The sequence below is a fragment of the Bos grunniens genome, chromosome 4 (genome assembly GCF_055505025.1).
Source record: "Bos grunniens cultivar Pamir isolate PY7600 chromosome 4, Bosgru_T2T1.0, whole genome shotgun sequence".
In the NCBI taxonomy this organism is placed as follows: domain Eukaryota; kingdom Metazoa; phylum Chordata; class Mammalia; order Artiodactyla; family Bovidae; genus Bos; species Bos grunniens.
Genome location: NC_141168.1, coordinates 66589449 through 66608374, shown reverse-complemented (window position 1 = coordinate 66608374; position 18926 = coordinate 66589449). Strand labels below are relative to the sequence as shown.

The window sequence follows — 18926 nt, the reverse complement described above, 5'->3', positions numbered from 1 at the left end:
TAAAAGTTTTCAAAATTATTTGTACAGCATCCTAGTCTTTAATGTTCAAAACCCAAGGAGTCCACACACGTCTCTAGATCTGACATCCCCTACCAAGAGGGCCAGGCCCTGCACCCAGCCCTCCAATGGCTCATCTGAGCTTTAGGGTGACAGTAGAATCCACTGTACTTAGTTCCTAAAGTCCTATATTTTGTTTTATATATTTGGGGAAAAAAATCTTCTCTTTTTTCATTTTAAAATAGAAAGTTTTTAGAAGTTCCCAAATAAAAATTCATCTTTACATAAACTCACACCTATTTATTAAGAAGGTCACCATGTGTTTTGTTCATTTTGGGTTAAATTGCATTCCAGGAAAGGAGGTTAGAACTGAGATCTACCTTGTGTTCTGTCCTGGGGCTATGAAGACCCAAAGAGACAACAATATGGAATGCTGAAAAACTTAATAATATTAAAAGTACTAAAGAAATGTAACACATTATTATTTTACCTGAAACACCAAGTATGCTCATAAGACTATAATAAGCTAAATTAATTGTATTAGTTTGCTGCTGCTGCTGCTGATGCTAAGTCGCTTCAGTCGTGTCCAACTCTGTGTGACCCCATAGACGGCAGCCCACCAGGCTCCCCTGTCCCTGGGATTCTCCAGGCAAGAACACTGGAGTGGGTTGCCATTTCCTTCTCCAATGCATGAAAGGGAAAAGTGAAAGTGAAGTCGCTCAGTCGTGTCTGACCCTCAGCGACCCCATGGACTGCAGCCTACCAGGCTCCTCCATCCATGGGATTCTCCAGGCAAGAGTACTGGAGTGGGGTGCCATTGCCTTCTCCGATTAGTTTGCTAGACCTGTCTTAAAGTATCACAGATTAAAATAATAGAAATGAAATTTTTCACAATTCTGGAAGCCAGAAGTCCTAAGCCAAGATGCAGGCAGGTCTGATTTCTTCTGAGGTGTCTACTCTGGTTTGCAGATGGCTGTCTTCTCCCTGTGCTTTACATGACCTTCTCTTTAAGCTTATTAGTATCCCAATCTCCTGTATGACTGTAAAGACACCAGTCATATTGGATTGGGGCTCACCCTAATGATCTCATTTCAATTTAAATGTCTTTTTAAAGATCTTATTTCCAAATACTGTCACATCTTGAGATACTGGAGGTTCAGATCAGATCAGATCAGATTAGTTGCTCAGTCATGTCCGACTCTTTGCGACCCCATGAATCACAGCACGCCAGGCCTCCCTGTCCATCACCAACTCCCAGAGTTCACTGAGACTCATGTCCATCGAGTCAGTGATACCATCCAGCCATCTCATTTTCTGTCGTCCCCTTCTCCTCCTGCCCCTAATCCCTCCCACCATCAGAGTCCTTTCCAATGAGTCAACTCTTCGCATGAAGTGGCCAAAGTACTGGAGTTTCAGCTTTAGCATCATTCTTTCCAAAGAAATACCAGGGCTGATCTCCTTCAGAATGGACTGGATGGATCTCCTTGCAGTCCAAGGGACTCTCAAGAGTCTTCTCCAACATCACAGTTCAAAAGCATCAATTCTTCGGTGCTCAGCCTTCTTCACAGTCCAACTCTCACATCCATCCATACATGCCTTTGTTGGCAAAGTAATGTCTCTGCTTTTGAACATGCTATCTAGGTTGGTCATAACTTTCCTTCCAAGGAGTAAGCGTCTTTTAGTTTCATGGCTGCAGTCACCATCTGCAGTGATTTTGGAGCCCAGAAAAATAAAGTTTGACACTGTTTCCACTGTTTCCCCATCTATTTCCCATGAAGTGATGGGACCGGATGCCATAATCTTCGTTTTCTGAATGTTGAGCTTTAAGCCACTTTTCCACTCTCCACTTTCACTTTCATCAAGAGGCTTTTTAGTTCCTCTTCACTTTCTGCCATAAGGGTGGTATCATCTGCATATCTGAGGTTATTGATATTTCTCCCGGCAATCTTGATTCTAGCTTGTGTTTCTTCCAGTCCAGCGTTTCTCATGATGTACTCTGCATATAAGTTAAATAAACAGGGTGACAATATACAGCCTTGATGTACTCCTTTTCCTATTTGGAACCAGTCTGTTGCTCCATGTCCAGTTCTAACTGTTGCTTCCTGACCTGCATACAAATTTCTCAAGAGGCAGATCAGGTGGTCTGGTATTCCCATTTCTTTCAGAATTTTCCACAGTTTATTGTGATCCACACAGTCAAAGGCTTTGGCATAGTCAATAAAGCAGAAATAGATGTTTTTCTGGAACTCTCTTGCATTTTCCATGATCCAGCGGATGTTGGCAATTTGATCTCTGGTTCCTCTGCCTTTTCTGAAACCAGCTTGAACATCAGGAAGTTCATGGTTCGCATATTGCTGAAGCCTGCTTGGAGAATTTTGAGCATTACTTTACTAGCGTGTGAGATGAGTGCAATTGTGCGGTAGTTTGAGCATTCTTTGGCATTGCCTTTCTTTGGGATTGGAATGAAAACTGACCTTTTCCAGTCCTGTGGCCACTGCTGAGTCTTCCAAATTTGCTGGCATATTGAGTGTAGCACTTTCACAGCATCATCTTTCAGGATTTGGAATAGCTCAACTGGAATTCTATCACCTCCACTAGCTTTGTTCATAGTGATGCTTTCTAAGGCCCACTTGACTTCACATTCCAGGATGTCTGGCTCTAGGTCAGTGATCACACCATCGTGATTATCTGGGTTGTGAAGATCTTTTTTGTACAGTTATTTTGTGTATTCTTGCCATCTCTTCTTAATATCTTCTGCTTCTCTTAGGTCCATACCATTTCTGTCCTTTATCGAGCCCATCTTGCATGAAATGTTCCTTTGGTATCTCTGATTTTCTTGAAGAGATCTCTAGTCTTTCCCATTCTGTTGTTTTCCTCTATTTCTTTGCATTGATCACTGAAGAAGGCTTTCTTATCTCTTCTTGTTATTCTTTGGAAATCTTCATTCAGATGTTTATATCTTTCCTTTTCTCCTTTGCTTTTCACTTCTCTTCTTTTCACAGCTATTTGTAAGGCCTCCCAGACAGCCATTTTGCTTTTTTGCATTTCTTTTCCATGGGGATGGTCTTGATCCCTGTCTCCTGTACAATGTCACAAACCTCTGTCCATAGTTCATCAGGTACTCTACCTATCAGATCTAGGCTCTTAAATCTATTTCTCACTTCCATTGTATAATCATAAGGGATTTGATTTAGGTCATACCTGAATGGTCTAGTGGTTTTCCCTACTTTCTTCAATTTAAGTCTGAATTTGGCAATAAGGAGTTCATGGTCTGAGCCACAGTCAGCTCCTGGTCTTGTTTTTTGCTGACTGTATAGAGCTTCGCCATCTTTGGCTGCTAAGAATATAATCAATCTGATTTCGGTGTTGACCATCTGGTGATGTCCATGTATAGAGTCTTCTCTTGTGTTGTTGGAAGAGGGTGTTTGTTCTGACCAGTGCATTTTCTTGGCAAAACTCTATTAGTCTTTGCCCTGCTTCATTCCGTATTCCAAGGCCAAATTTGCCTGTTACTCCAGGTGTTTCTTGACTTCCTACTTTTGCATTACAGTCCCCTATAATGCAAAGGACATCTTTTTTGGGTGTTAGTTCTAAAAGGTCTTGTAGGTCTTCATAGAACCGTTCAACTTCAGCTTCTTCAGCGTTACTGGTTGGGGCATAGACTTGGATTACTGTGATATTGAATGGTTTGCCTTGGAAACAAATAGAGATCATTCTGTCGTTTTTGAGATTGCATCCAAGTACGGCATTTTGGACTCTTTTGTTGACCATGATGGCTACTCCATTTCTTCTGAGGGATTCCTGCCCACAGTAGTAGATATAATGGTCATCTGAGTTAAATTCACCCATTCCAGTCCATTTCAGCTCGCTGATTTCTAGAATGTCGACATTCACCCTTGCCATCTCTTGTTTGACCACTTCCAGTTTGCCTTGATTCATGGACCTGATATTCCAGGTTCCTATGCAATATTGCTCTTTACAGCATCAGACCTTGCTTCTATCACCAGTCACATCCACAGCTGGGTATTGTTTTTGCTTTGGCTCCATCCCTTCATTCTTTCTGGAGCTATTTCTCCACTGATCTCCAGTAGCATATTGGGCACCTACTGACCTGGGGAGTTTCTCTTTCAGTATCCTATCAATTTGCCTTTTCATACTGTTCATGGGGTTCTCAAGGCAAGAATACTGAAGTGGTTTGCCATTCCCTTCTCCAGTGAACCACATTCTGTCAGATCTCTCCACCATGACCCACCCGTCTTGGGTTGCTCCATGCGCATGGCTTAGTTTCATTGAGTTAGACAAGTCTGTGGTCCTAGTGTGATTAGATTGACTAGTTTTCTGTGAGTATGATTTCAGTGTGTTTGCCCTCCAGTGCCCTCTTGCAACACCTACCATCTTACTTGGGTTTCTCTTACCTTGGGCGTGGGGTATCTCTTCACGGCTGCTCAAATATGAATTTGAGGAGAGGGGATATAGCCTGTAACATAAATATAGTATAAACACAGAGAATGAGGCCACATTATAGCCTATATATTTCAAAACAAATAGTAAGAATAGCATTGTAAATACTGCATAGTAAACATATGTCAATAATAATTTAGTAGTTTTTATTGATTCATGACCTTAAAATTCCTTAAGAATAGCAATTTGCTTGTTTGTCACAGCTGTAAAAGCCAGTTGCACAGGAGATTGGTTCTGTACTCCCACAGAATCCAACCATCCTTATGTGTTTATTGCTAGGAGCTGAGAATCAAAATAGAAAGAATGTATAGAACATAGGGACTTAATGTCTAATTGAAGCAGCTGTGCAGATGTTTAAGAGAGAAAGAATAATAAACAACAATACAAGTTTGCATGTTCTAAATTCCAAATGGGAAATTAGCTGTCTTCCTGGTCCTGGGGTCATACCAGACAGCTCTGTATTGATTTCTAAAGGATTCCAAGAGAAAACTAACACTATTTAAATATGCAGATAATTAGTGGAATAGAATTTCAACAGAAGGAATAATAGCCATACAACTTTGAAGGCTTCTGATTTCAAATTACTTGCTCTTCCTTTATTTCTCAATGAGGAAGAAATAAAATGTTTAAAAATGTCCTCAATTATTTAAAAGTTCCATTATTTGGAGTCCATTCAACTGAGGTTTGGCAATAATAGGGAATGATAATTAAAGGATTTTTTTTAATACTTAGTTGATGTGAATTCAGCATATACAGTTTTATGACCTAAGAGAAAGTAGGGCTGAGTTATTTTGACTACCTGAATTGCCCTTAATGTATTTTTACTTGCATGAAGATTTGGCCAAAATCAATTCCATATTTCACTGTCAAATGTGGGAGGGAGAATGGGGAACAACTTTTGTTATGTTCTACATGTGCAATTATTAACATAAGTTATCTGATGGAGTAGATTAAAAAACACAAAAATTTATTACTGTGGTCAAAATACTAAAGTGTTTGATTTTGTGGGTAGAACTTAGCACTAGAGTTGGTTGTATTTCCTGCTAGCAGTTTTGTATAGTGAGTGAAGATAATGTATTAGTTTTAATCATATAGAGTCTGTCAAAAGAAGAGTTTAGGGAAGTACTGGTTAGATGCCCAAGTTCTGGAATCACAGTGCCTAGACACGAAGCCCCTAACTTACAGCTTGCATGTTCTTGGCCAAACTGCTCTTTTTCCCTAATGCCTTAGTTTTATCATCTATAAATGGGGATAATAAGGGGATCTGCATTATAAAAAAAAAGCCATGAGGATTTAGTTAAAGAACATAGGAGGAAAATGCTTAGCACAAAGTCAACAATAAATGTTAACTATTACTGGTAGCCAATAACTTAGAATATAGCTAGCATTTTGCTTTCTAAGCAATGATTTTCAACCTCATCAGCACAAGAATCATCTGAGAATTTTTTAAATTCTAATACTTGGCCTTACCTCTAGAGATTTTGATTAAGTTGGCTTTGCATGACGCCCAGACTTCCCTGAGTTTTAAAAATCCCCCAGGTAATTCCAACATGTAGTCCAAGTAGAAAGTATTTGATCCAAAGAACCCACACAGATGTGTACCAGCAGACAGCCTTGTCAATGTCCCACCCAGTCTTAGAGTATCTTTCTCCAAACTGTCTTCTGCATAACACTGGTCGACAAAGATGCTCCCTGAAGTAAAATAAAATAAAAAAGTAACTTGAAAGGGATGGATGCTGAGTCAACTAAGCTTGATGATACACAAAACCCCTGAAGATTCAAAGTTCACCTAGCATCTTAAAAGATCTGAGAATCTCTGCTGTATGTAGACGTGTTTATTGCTAATGAACGCAGATTTTCTCCAAATTTTTTTTTTTAAATTTTATTTTATTTTTAAACTTTACAATATTGTATTAGTTTTGCCCAACATCTAAATGAATCCACCACAGGCACACCCGTGCTCCCCATCCTGAACCCTAAGGAAGCACTTTCTTGAGGAATGTTTAACTTTCTGCTCTTACAACATAGTGGCAAATGTCACCAATTATCAGGCCTATTTGCTACACTATCAATTAACTAAGAACTGTGCAATGATATATGTTTAACATCTACTAACTAGGCCCTGAGTTAGGTACTAGGAATTGAAAGCTAAAAGGCTTTAAACAGGGTTTAGCCACTAGAATCATCCATGGAGTATTTTTTTCTTTTTTTTTAAATACAGGTATCTGAACCTCACACCAGATATACTAGTCTATGAGAATGGACCTGCCAAGATGTAGTCTTTAACTTTTTACTAAGATTCTGGTAATGAACTTGAGTTTGGAAACCACTATTCCATAACTGAGTATTTCATATTAAGCCAACCTTGTTTTATTTTTTGCAACTATCAACCAAAAAAAAAAAAACAAAAAACAAAAAACAAAGTTCAAAAGAGAAATATCCATAGAAAAAGAAAAGAAATGAAAGAGGGTAAATGAAAAGGAAATAAATAGGACAGCACTGTGGAGCTGCAACACAGCTGAGCGATATGCATGCATGCCACATCCATGCTGCTGCATCCATTGACCAGAGAGGGAGCAGGAAAAGAGGTACACTCTGGATCCCCCATGGACTGAGGAAGGACAGATCTCTGTCCCTTATCTGAGAGTAATGACAAACACCTCCTGTACCTTAGCTGAAGACACAGAGAGGAGTGCAAAAGGAGGGAACTATGTAGGAGGAGTAAGGTGATTATAAATCTGGTAACTGAAGAGTTTAGGACAAAGGACTTCAAATTTGTTCTGAGGGCAAAGGAGTTAGGAATCATCCTGCTCTTTGAAGAGTAATATGAAATCTTGACATGGGTTCAGAATATAGATATACATTTTTTCTAAGTCAACTATTAACATTTCCTGGGAGAAGCAGATGATAGGGTGCAAGGTAAATACAAATGAAAGGATTTCTGAAAATGTGATTGTGTTTCCTTGAATACAACTCTGTTAATGGTGGGACCCTAAACAATTACATGTGGAATCTATTTTTAAAACAGCCAAACTAAGAGAAACAGAGACTGGAATGGTAGTTGCCAGGGTCTGGTAGTTCCAGGAAATGAGAAGATGGTGGTCCAAGGTCACAAACTTTCACTTATATGATGAGTGATTTCTGGAGATGCAATGTACAGCTTGGTGATTATAGTTAACAATGATGAATTATATACTTGAAAGTTTCTAAGACAGTAGATCTTAAATGTTCCCACCATACAAAAAAGTAGTTCTGTCAGGTGATGGATGTGTTAACTAACCAAGTTGGGGTTGTCATTTTACAATATATATGTGCACTAAGTCATAATGTCATATACCTCAAACTTATACAACGTTATATATCAAGTATTTCTCAATAAAGCAAGAAAAAATGGTGGATTCTTATTGGATCCTAGCTCTTATGTCTTGGATGTTCCTTAAAGAGTTTGACTTTTCAGTGATATGCTTAAATACATCTCAGATTAAAACATTACCATCTAGGCTTGAGTCAGAGAAATCATCCACCTTACTGCTAGAATTCTGTGGGGGAAAACGTGCCCATTGTCCAAACGTTAAATGTTATGCGTCTAAGAATCCAACTTCAACATTAGAGAGACATGGTGACACAACACAGATGTTGAAATTTCTGTTCTGGAGGAAGAATGCTTGGATATTTTAGGAAGAAAGAATGGCTCTTTTAGGAAGAAAATCAGATTTTTATGACGTCATGTACAACTTTCAAAATTTGCTCATGAAGTTGTGAGATGAAAACTAATTTTAAACTCAATATCTATAGGCATATAGTTTTGATGGAAAGAAGACACACTATCAGAGCTACTCACACTGGTGCAGGGATGCTGCTCAACTCTTCTGCAGAAGTGAAAGGTCCGGAACATGGCTGCCATCTTGTGGTCTGCACCTAAGTAGACTTTGGAACGACTCAGTGGCTATTTCCTGCCAGAAACAAAGAATTTCAGGCAACACTGGGCCTGGGATAGGAGCAGAGACTTAAAGTATTAGCTACTCTTGGAATTCAGATGCTGCAAAAGTGTTGGCTTCTAAATGCTGAGAAATGGCAGAAGTTGAATAAGGATATATTGGGAGGATTCTCTGATGTAAAGGGATCTTGACTTGATCTCTTTGTTAGACATTACCTAGAATAAATACACAGCAGAGTGCACAGGGGCTGGGATCTATAGCTGAAAATCAGTAAGAAGGTTGGAAGTGCTCCAGCTCTGTGTTTACTATAAGCCTTTCATCAGCAGACAGAACACGACTTGAAGGACTGGTCTTGTTCTACTTCAAAACTGAAGAAGAAGAAACAAATTCTAGTTAAGATTTATTAAGCAACTTTGGATTTGGATTTCTTTGTAACCCCAAAAGATCTCTCTGATTTTCTCTGTGACTATCTTGGCCATACAGCAAAAACAAGTTTGAGTGATGGAGCTTGGAGTCGAGATGTTGGGAAGAATTTGGCATGGGAAGGGTTTTCTAGTCACTGGTAGCTTAGGAGAAGCTCAAATAAAACTTCCAACAACCCTACGAAGCCCAGTTTTGGATTGAAGGCTGAATGCCTTGATTTAATTTTATTACACAGAAGGTATCACAATGAAATTCCCTATAAGCAACTGGATACTCGCCCCCAGCATTTAGCAGACACCAGGCTTCCCTGGTATCTTAAGTGGTAAAGAATCTGCCTGCAATGCAGGAGACATAAGTCAACCCCTGGGTTGGGAAGATCCCCTGGAGGAGGCCATGGCAACCCACTCCAGTATTCCTGCCTGGAGAATCCCATGGACAGAAAAGCCTGGCGGGCTACAGTCCACAGGGTCCCAAATAGTCAGACATGGCTGATGAGACTGAGCATGCACACACACACACGCAATCATGAATGAAACAAATCCAGTAATTACATGAACTCAGTGTAGAAAAATATATGTTTCATTTGTTGCTGTTATTTGAGAGATAACAGTGTTAAATGACAGGCATCAGAGAAGCTGTGAGAACTTAAAAAATATGGAGGAAACAAGAGAGTGTTTAGGAAATATTAAAGTGGGCTTTGAATTAGAGTATTGTTCATGTTCTTGCTGCTGCTGCTGCTGCTAAGTCGCTTCAGTCATGTCCGACTCTGTGCGACCCCCATAGAGATACAAATGAAGATCAGATTCTTTACTAATGTTCTAGCTTGGAGTCAAACTCAGGGCACACAATGTGGAGTTTGTGTCCAGGCTACAGAAGAGTTGTTGAATCCTATCTACTGATTTAGGTAGATATTTAGGTAGATATTCCACATGTATTATTCCGTTTCCTTTTCACAACTTTATGAAGAGGAGAGAGGTAGCTTCCTCTAGTAAGTGGCATCATTAAAATTTCAAACTAGGTTGGATTGACTCTATAGCACATGTTATTTCCACTACACCAGGAATTCATGAATCATTCTCGTAATGTATGTTCTTTATTATGTCTAACTAAGAGCAGACTTTCAGAAGCAGCTGACAGTAGTTATTAATTATTGTCAGAAGCAGCAGCTTAGTAAAATTTATTACCATACATTTCGTAAACATTATTATTCAGGTAAACAAATACCAAAAATCTCATTCAACAGGTCAATTCATTCACCTACTTTGGCTGCATTTTGCAGCCCACTCACCATCATTGGCCATTGTGATAAACTACTTTTCAAAATAATTAAATATTTCACAGGGCACATAGATACATTTCTGGTCAACTCACTTCCATTATTAAAATCTGTCATTATGGTTTTTTTAGGACAAATTCGTTTTCCATGTTGTATAATGAAGCATTTTACAAGTACAGTTTTTTCAAGAACTGGAGCAATTTCAAGAGTCCTTTTAAGAAAAAAATTTAGGCCTTCTAAAAGGTACTCACTTGGTCCACTTCCATGTGCAAGCTGGCCCACTGAAAGAAAATATAGTTTGAGTTCAACTTTTATAACATAATATTAACTCTGTATCACTCACATCTAGTTGGTAAAGCCTATGAATTTTTTTTTTTCAGTTAGTAATACAAAGAAGTAACTCATGAATTGGCTTTCATTCTATCGTTGTATAAAACTCATTTGAGAATAACTATTCATCTCTCAAAATTCTCTAAGCTTCATCCTATAATAAGCTGCTGCTGCTGTTAAGTCACATCAGTCATGTCTGACTCTGTGCAAGCCCACAGACGGCAGCCCACAGGCTACATCACCAGAAATCCACATGCCTGGACTTTACTCTCACAGCTCTCTGAAGCAGTATTGCCTGATACACAATGTGTGCACACATGTGGGTTCATGTTCTAGATTCTCCACTTACTAACTCTGTGACCTTCAGAAAATTACTTAATATTCTTCATTACAATTTCCTCAGCAGTAGGATAACTTTGGAAGTTCAGTTCAATTCAACAAACATTTAGAGTATCTATTACATAACTATGCCTTGTGCTGGAGTCAGGTATAAAAAATTAGTTCATCATTGACCCAGTATTTATTTTGAGCAAACACTATGTATTACTCTTGGTCTTAAAGACTAAGGTTAGATCTTTGAACCAGGCTGACAAATTTCTTATTCTCATAGCTTATATTTTAATAAAATATTCAGAAAATAAACAAAGAAACCAAGATCTAATTCAACATAAATTCAAATAAGTGATAGGCACTAGGAAGAAAATAAAGCAGAATGAGTGGGTGACTTGGGGAATATGTCTGCTTTAGAAACAACAGCCAGAAATGATACCATCTAGGAGGTGAACATTTGAACAGAAAAATGAATGATAAGGAAAGATGATCAAGAAATCTCTATATTCAAGGAGCTTATTGTCTAGCAGGGCACAGAGAACAAATGTATAATTTCAGTAAGTGCTAAATTGAAGTTTGTAGACATCTCTTAGTAGAATGTGTTTGAACAATGTAAAAGTGTCCTAGATGAAGTCATGCCCAAATAGATATTCACTAAATGTCAGTCATCATTTCTCTCTTTAAGATTTAACATGGTGTCCTTCCTTTTAATCAATACAAGGGAGAACTACTCAAGTCTTCATAGTGACTTTTAGGATCAGAAACAATAAAAATTACATCATGCCACAGAATTCGCTTTTTGCTTCTACTAGCTATGGTTCTTAACTTCTGCCCCAAACCACTATTTCCTGTTGTGTTTTTTTTCCCAATCATTTGTATTGTTTTAAGGTCACAAGCTATCTTGATCTTATTTGTATCTAAACAGGGAATTAATTTTTTAAGCACAAAAAACATGTTCACCCATTCCAGTTATTTTTGTGTCTGGTATTTAGAAAAAGTGCTTGTCCAACTCTTGTGACCCCATGGACTATAGCCTGCCAGGTTTCTCTGTCCATGGGATTTTCCAGGCAAGAATACTAGAGTGGGATGCCATTTCCTTCTCCAGGGGAACTTCCTGACCCATGTCTCCTGCATTGCAGACAGATTCTTTACCACTGAGCCACCAGGGAAGACAAGAATCCCTCTACCTCTTCATAGTTCAAACACAAGCAATAGGATGAGTGTGCAAAGAGCCTAACCATAAAAAAATCCAGCTGTATTCATACAGTTAGAGAGAGGCCGGGGCACTGATCATGGGAGAGAGGCCAAGAATTAGTGTTCAATGTAAGGAAATACGAATATTCAACTAAAGATAAGTCTAGAACCACACAAGACAGGAAGGACATGAGTACTGTTAGCTGAAGTGATAGAACGAAGTCTGAGAATCAGTTCTTATTAAACTTGCATGGGCACTCAAGGAAGTGACAGCATTTGCCAGGGAGTGGGGAAAGTTGTGTGGAGTGGGGAAAGTTGGGTGGACTGAGATTGGCTTGATCAAATGGGCTTAGGGAAGCTTTAGCAGAAAAATATGGGCCCAAGGCAAATGATTCCAGTCACTGTCGAGGTTCAGGTATGAAAGTAAGATTCCAGGCTGCAAGTCAGAGGGCCTAGGCAAGTCTTGATCCAGGACTCATTTGTAACCAGTGATATTTTCACTCCAAGAGAAAAAAGATGTGGTCCAGAATCTAGCCTGAAGTTAAATGGCCTCAGCAGTAAAATTTCTCAGTAAAGGGGTAGAAGCTGTGTAGCTTTACAAGTCATACAAGAGATGGTGACAGATTTGAAAGTACTCAGAGTAGCTGTAGTATAAGTAAATGGAACACAAAGGATTGTCATGCGTTCAGGATTTTACACTGGTGGCATACATAGCTAGGTGAGGTTGTTGCATCTTTTGATGCTTATTTTCTTCTAGTAGTTTACTACTTACAGATATGATTTCTACTTTTGTAATGCTTAAAATTTGATGTATATAAAGTCCTGAGAAGCCAGATTTTAAAAAAATCTGGCACCAAAAAGCAAAGGTACACCTCTGATGGCTAGAATAGCAAGAAGTCTCAATCTTTTATTTATATTGCAAAAGAAACAAATAAAATTCCTGAACTTCCCTGGTGGTACAGTGCATAAGAATCTGCCTGTCAGTGCAGGGGACACGGGTTCGATCCCTGGTCCTGGAAGATTCCATGTGCCACAGAGCAACTAAGACCATGTACCACAACTACTGAGCCTGTAAGCTTCAACTACTGAAGCGTATGTGCCCTGGACCACAACAAGAGAAGCCCCACTCACTGCGACTAGAGAATGCCCGCATGCAGCAATGAAGACTCAATGCAATCAATATATATATATATTTTAAACATATATATATATGTTAAAAAAAACCTTCTAAGCACGTGAAGATTATCTTTTGCCTGAGGGATTTTGTGTTCATAAACTGACACTGATAAAATCTCCAAGAGAAATATGTTTATTGTACCTAGTGACTAGGCTAAAAAGGAAGAAAAGTCCTAGTCCTTTGGTGAAGACAGATAGCCGTAGAGATGATGGATGTCTGGAACAGGAAGAGGCATCCATTAAGCCAATCACAGTTGGCACCCTGTTTCAGCACAGAATGTTTGACACTTACTCACAAGTTACTGAAATGATTATGTGCTCAGAGTGAATCCATGTAGGCAAACCAAAACTTTCACTGATGAAAAGAGAGCCTGTTATAATATTTTAAAGGGTGATTCAGAGATTCAGCTTTAAAGTATAATTTTTTAATAAAGTCAAAGGAAATTCCAGCACTGACACATTAATAAATACATTGATAGCCAACCTGTTTTGTTCTCTATGTTGTCAGCAGTGAAATAAAATTAGATTTAATAAAAGTTTATATAGTACAATGTGATTCAGACTATCTAATCAAACTATAATTCACTAATTAAAAAAAAAAAGTCATAATCCTCTTTCAGATAGGGTAAACAGGGATGCCAGGGAGGTTTAACATGTCAATCAACCAGTGAGAAACAAAATATTGTAATATTTCATAAATAAAAAAATAGTAATCAATTATTCTTATATAGTCCTTTATAGTTTTATATACTGGGTTACAACTTTGACTGTAACTCAGCTTTTAATCACTAGTAGAAACAACTGAAAATAGCATATGAGACCCTGTCCCTCCTCCTGGGCAGGGGAGGTCAAGTTTCCCATGGGCAGAGTTGGAAGTAGCAGCATGAGAGCCTCTTGAATTTTTCTAGACAAGGATGGATTCTAAGTTTAGGAACCAAGAGTCTAAGAAGATGGCAAGAAGTTCTGAAAACAAGTCCAAGGACAGGGGATGCCAGGGAAGACAACCATTTGTCATTTGCATGGTTTGTATATGGGCCTCTCAATACTGCCCTCCTGGGCCCTGTAACACATTTCAGAGAACAAATGCTTAGTTCCAAAATAGTAACAAAGAATTGTAAAAAGTCTCCTTTAAAAAAGCTTTAAAAAATTAAGTATATATTGGTTATTCAACTAAAAGTCACAGGTTCAAATATTTCATCATTTTTCTCCTGCTACTGCATTATTTATGTTGATATGTCCACAGCATGAGAAAATGAGGGAGAGCTGAGGATAGGCTAATATTCTGTAAGAACATCCAAATTCCCTGTATCTTTGCATCACACTTTCTCAATCAACATAAATCAATAAATACATAATTGCACACACAAGGACCTTAGGGTAAAAAGAAGGTCAAAATGTGATTTATGTTATAGAAGAATTTTTGGCTAGTAGAAAAGAGAGAAATGTAAATGTCAAACAATACTGTGACACAATGAGCCACTGTGCTTTGTTCTGTGTGCAGGATCAGAACCCCTGGGTGAGGTATATGGTTGTTCTATGCCGCTTCTGGGTTTCACAGCTGGCAAAGAATCCACCTGCCAACGCAGGAGACACAAGAGCCATGGGTCTGATCCTGAGTCAGGAAGATCCCCTGTCGGAAATGGCAGCTGACTCCAGTATTCTGGCCTGGAAAATTCTATGGACAACGGAGCCTGGCAGGCTATATAGTCCATGGGATCTACAAAGAGTTGGACATGACTGAGCATGCACGCATACTATGGTATGCCATTTCCAACAGTGAGAAACCCTAATTTGGAAAGTGGTGAACTGGTTTCAGATTTCTCTTTTTTCTTTTTTTTAAGCATTTCTATATCCTTTCTTTGAAGAAGGCAATGGCACCCCACTCCAGTACTCTTGCCTGGAAAATCCCATGGACGGAGGAGCCTGGTAGGCTTCAGTCCATGGGGTCGCTAGGAGTTGGACACGACTGAGCGACTTCACTTTGACTTTTCACTTTCATGCATTGGAGGAGGAAATGGCAACCCACTCCAGTGTTCTTGCCTGGAGAATCCCAGGGACAGGGGAGCCTGGTGGGCTGCCGTCTATGGGGTCGCACAGAGTTGGACACGACTGAAGCGACTTAGCAGCAGCAGCAGCATACCCTTTCTATGGTTCCCAAGCCTAAAAATTATTCATGGCCCTCAAATACTCTCCTTTAAAACTCTTCCATAGTTTTTCACATTTAGAATAAAAGTTAAATTCCTTTCTCTGGTTAATAAGTCTATAAGATCTAGCCCTCAAATCCTCTCCAAGCTCATCTCACTGATTCATTAGATTTCACACATTCTGGTCCTTTACAGAAGTCCCTTTCAAACAGTAATGTGCAAACAAAACCACTGAGTTCTTGCTAAAAATGCAGAATTTTGCCCGTGAAGATTTTCATTTAGTCAGTTTGGAGCTGCTGCTGCTGCTGCTGCTGCTGCTAAGTCGCTTCAGTTGTGTCCGACTCTGTATGATCCCATAGATGGCAGCCCACCAGGCTCCCCTGTCCCTGGGATTCTCCAGGCAAGAACACTGGAGTGGGTTGCCATTTCCCTCTCCAATGCATGAAAGTGAAGTCACTCAGTCGTGTCCACAGGAGAGGGGGATGTAATTCTTATATTTGTAAAAAGCTCCAAAGTGATGTTGATGGTACTGGTCCTGGGATCACACTTTAAGTAGCAAGGTGCCAGTTCATTCCAGACACAGCACTATGAGCAGCAGTGAAATTCACCAAGCACATTCTCCACTTAGAAACACAGTGCCTGTTTTTCCTTCTGGCAGCAACTTGCTTCCCTCACATCTTTGTATAGCATGATTTGTCATGCAGGTATCTGCTCACATGTCAGCTCTGGAGATAAGTCTTTCTTAATAACCCTATCTAAAGTGGCCCATCCAGTCACTGATCTGTAACAGTCAACCAATGCTTCTTCCTATTTTACTTTCTTAATTACACCGTCATCTTCTGAATTTTCTTCACTGAACTATTCATTTCCTAGTAAGTTCCATGAAACAATGGCATGGACTGAACTGTTAGCATGGTTTCTCAGCACATAAAACAATACCTGATCCAAAGGGCTGGCTTTATGCATACATAACCTGTGCAACTTCACTTGGCCTTCTGTTTAGTTTAACACTGCTGTCACCATCTAGACAACAATAATTTTATCTTTGAACTTGTGCTTTTTAAGTAAAGGGTAATGGGACAATGAAGCATGATGTGAGTAGAAGAAATTCACTCAAAATATGTCTTCTTTGCGGCCCCATTCTCATATTATGTTTGTGATGTCCCAGAGCAGAAAATTCTGACAGACCCACATACATGGAACTCAAGAAGACTCAAAGTTATTAAAATTAAGTGAATTTCTTATTTACTTACTTGTAAGGTAAATGGGGCATTGACCGCCCCAGGAGCCCACACTTTCTATAGAAGCCAGAATTCGCTTCAAAAATGCAAAGAACAATGGAGTTCTAAGAAACATGAATGGTCCAGGAAATCTATTACCATGTTACTTCCCTAGTCCATCACTTAACACAGAAAATTACGTACAAAGAAAGGGAAGATAAGGAAAAACACAGTTCCTTCTCTCTTTGGTCCTCCCTTACTAAGGACAAAAGGAGACAGTGCTAATAGAATGTGCACATATTAAGAAGTGAAATAAAAACAGTTGAATTAGTTCTCTGCAATATTTCTACTGTTTTATTAAAAACAAAGTATATGCATACATGAGGTATGAAATATGAATTGAAATGCAAATTTTGGGTAGTCTGGATATGGATTAAATGCTCTTACACTTTCATTTAAAATTGACACTGCACAACATAATGATGAGTAAAATTCATGCTAATTAAATATTTTAATTTTTTCTTAATTAAAACAATTGCAAAAAGACAAAACAAAACAAAAAAACAAAAAATAATGACACATCAAAAGAGAGAAGAATGAAGAAAGAAAAGACTTTATAGTTGATACTTTTAATGGAACTTTTCCCTGATTTTTGGACAAGGAACCCACATTTCATTTTCTGCTGGGTGCCAAAAATTGTGTAGCCCATCCTACTGATCCACAGAAGCACATGTTGAATGGTAGAATTGTACATTTACTATGTGGTGGGTGCTATGCAAAGCCCTCTATATAGATTAACCTTATTTTATCTGCACAATAACCTTTTAAAATAGATGTTACTGTTTAATAGATGAGAAAACAAAGGCTTAGGAAGATTAAGTAATTTAGCCAATATCTTAAAGGTTACTGGTAAAGAAGCTAGATTTCAGACTAGGATTTAAGTCTGCAGGATCCCAAAGTCCATCTCTTGATGACTCTGCTGTAATTTCTCCCAGAAGTCAGTCTTATTCCAGGCTTTGCTTGGGCTCCTGGAATATTCCAGAATGGGTCCAAGATTCTATTCTGAAAAAACAATACTGATCTCATTTCTACCTTGTTCCTAAGGACTCTCAAAAGTTTTTAGTTCTGTATCTATACCTAGATTTTCACATGGATCCATGTAAATAATTCACAGTTGAGTAGGTGCCAGACACCAATTAAATCAAATTTCTCAAAGTATTTCAATATTTGTGTCTTAGAGACTATGGGAACTTTTAACCTTATTTTGACATTTTATTTAGATCTCCAAGATGAAGACCATTTCATTAGGGTCTTTTAAGTGTTTCTAGCTATATTCCAGAGCACCAAGAAACAATGTCTTTCAGCAGTTTTAATATTCTTTGCCCAAATCTCACTGGCAAATGTAAGTATATCTTTTATTCATGCTGTTGAATAAAAGTCTCTGCCTGGATATGCATGATGTTTAAAATATTTTAAATAATGCTCACTATGGTAACAATATATTTGAAGTTTCTGTCATTTGGAAATTAAAATGTTCAATTAGAGAGTGAAATATAGTACCAAACTCTTGAACATTTAGTATTAATGAAAGGGAAAAAAAAATCAGTGTGTGATCATATATCAAACATCTCACGTTTTTATTTTAGTATTTGTTAGCAGATAGGACCTATTTATCTAACATATTTGTGATTAAATTTATTTTACCATTATAGTTTTTAAGTCAAATATTTACTTTTCATATACATTTTTGATACGAATATTTATTACTATAAATCCATTTTGAGATGAGATGTGTTGTAATAGGTTCAGTATGTATAATGAGGCCTAATCACAGGCACTTACCTTCGCTCTATTTCAAGGTACAGAGCTCTAGATAATTACATGGTAACATATTCATACATCATGAGTTGTAAGAGATTTTCAAATACTTCTAATTTTGTTGATATTAACATCTTCGAATGGCTATATTCACTTTTTCCTTGCAGTTTAAAATCCATCACAGGTACAAAATTAAGTGACAGAGCCATGTGGATATCATTTAATTTGGACTCATAATAAAATAAATCACTTAATTATAAACTTCTCTAACTTTTAAACTCTGCTTTTGTCTGTTAGAGAAGCCAGTTGCTTTTGCTCTTAATATAAGCAAAGAAATTACAGGGAAAAACTGGAAATTCTCTTAGCCTCAACTTCCTTATTTCTAAAATGAAGGCGAATGGACTTGACTTTCAAGGGACATTCCTTCCCTATGAATCCAGAAGATTTATTTTTCTCCTTTAATATGAACCAGACATTATTTCACCTTCACTTTGATTTGACTACTAATATTACTTCTGTGCATTTAGTCAAAATAATATGAAATTACCCAAATACTCAAACAAAAAGTTCTCATGCTCATTATAATTGATAGGACAATTTGGGTGAATTTTTAAAGCAT

General features: G+C 38.2%; 2 protein-coding genes across 3 annotated transcripts in view; both read right to left on the bottom strand.

Annotated features, from left to right (window-relative positions):
• MDFIC (MyoD family inhibitor domain containing) overlaps positions 1-8759 on the bottom strand; it is a 157044-nt gene extending 148285 nt beyond the window's left edge. The window contains exons 1-4 of the mRNA XM_086396703.1: positions 8612-8759; positions 8300-8411; positions 5929-6150; positions 4413-4474 (exon numbers count right to left, since the gene is read on the bottom strand). The gene's annotated coding sequence lies outside the window, so the exon portion shown is untranslated. The remainder of the gene's footprint in view (positions 1-4412; positions 4475-5928; positions 6151-8299; positions 8412-8611) is intronic.
• A 1351-nt stretch (positions 8760-10110) lies between these two features.
• The window catches only part of LOC147374282 (uncharacterized), a 165241-nt gene continuing 156425 nt past the window's right edge, over positions 10111-18926 (bottom strand). For both annotated transcript variants that reach the window (XM_086396708.1, XM_086396712.1), the window contains exon 5: positions 10111-10376. The gene's annotated coding sequence lies outside the window, so the exon portion shown is untranslated. The remainder of the gene's footprint in view (positions 10377-18926) is intronic.